This window comes from Zootoca vivipara, chromosome 3 (assembly GCF_963506605.1).
Source record: "Zootoca vivipara chromosome 3, rZooViv1.1, whole genome shotgun sequence".
In the NCBI taxonomy this organism is placed as follows: domain Eukaryota; kingdom Metazoa; phylum Chordata; class Lepidosauria; order Squamata; family Lacertidae; genus Zootoca; species Zootoca vivipara.
Window position 1 is genome coordinate 59,708,507 of NC_083278.1, and position 966 is coordinate 59,709,472.

Here is a 966-nt window from a genome sequence, read left to right on the forward strand (position 1 = left end):
CCTCTTCTCCTGAGTTTTTCCCGCACAGTCTCAAACTGCGTCTGCACACAACTAATCTCTGTTCTGCACTTTTCATTTCTCTGCACATTCTTGGAGACTGGGGGAAGGGGAGCTGGTCGCAGCAGGCTGGGGAGACTCCCTGGATTCTTCAGCAGCCTCTTGACTCCCTTCCTCTCCAGCTTCTGCTTCAGCTTCAAAGTCTGAACTGCACTCTGCCACAGTTTCTTCTTGCTTACTAAACCCTGTTGCCCCTCCAGCTTCAAACACCCCCTCCCCTGCGTCTTCCCCCTCGGACAACTCACCCTTGTCCCACTACCAATCCCCTGGCTCTGAGCCTTCTTCTCCTGGGGGTTCCCCAGCTGGTGCTTCCTACCACTTCTCTGCATCCAGCCAGTCCATGACATCCAGTTTGCATTGAAATTCTTGTTTTATTCTCCAAATCTCTAGCTAGAGGAGTTTGTTTAACCCATAGTTGGTTTTCACTCCCTGAATCTGAAGATCATTTGGGTTCTTTGTTTTAGAAAGCTTATATCCCACCTTTTTTTTAAAAAAAAAGAACTCCAGCAATAAAATATAAAAACATAAAAACAAAATTAAGTTAGTCCAAGAACAACAGTTAACACGAGGAACTAATAATTCCAGTAAGAAGCACTCAATAAGACCGAGAGTAAGATGTAAATAAAGTTCTGCCATGAAGATCTGAAACTTATTTTGAGACATTCATTCTTTTTCATCAAGACTGCAAATAATAAAAATACAAAAACAGAAGAAAACCTATACAATCACTTTTGAATAAAACTCTGTGGTGTTGGGGGGTTTTTTTTATGTAGAGTTGTACCAAAGGTTCTGACAGGCCAACAAATTTCAGTTAAGCTATGGAAATGATGCATAAGATACAAAAGGAGTTTCTTTTTATATACATCTATTTTTTTCTTCAGAAGCAAGGAAAAGGTGACTTAAATGTAG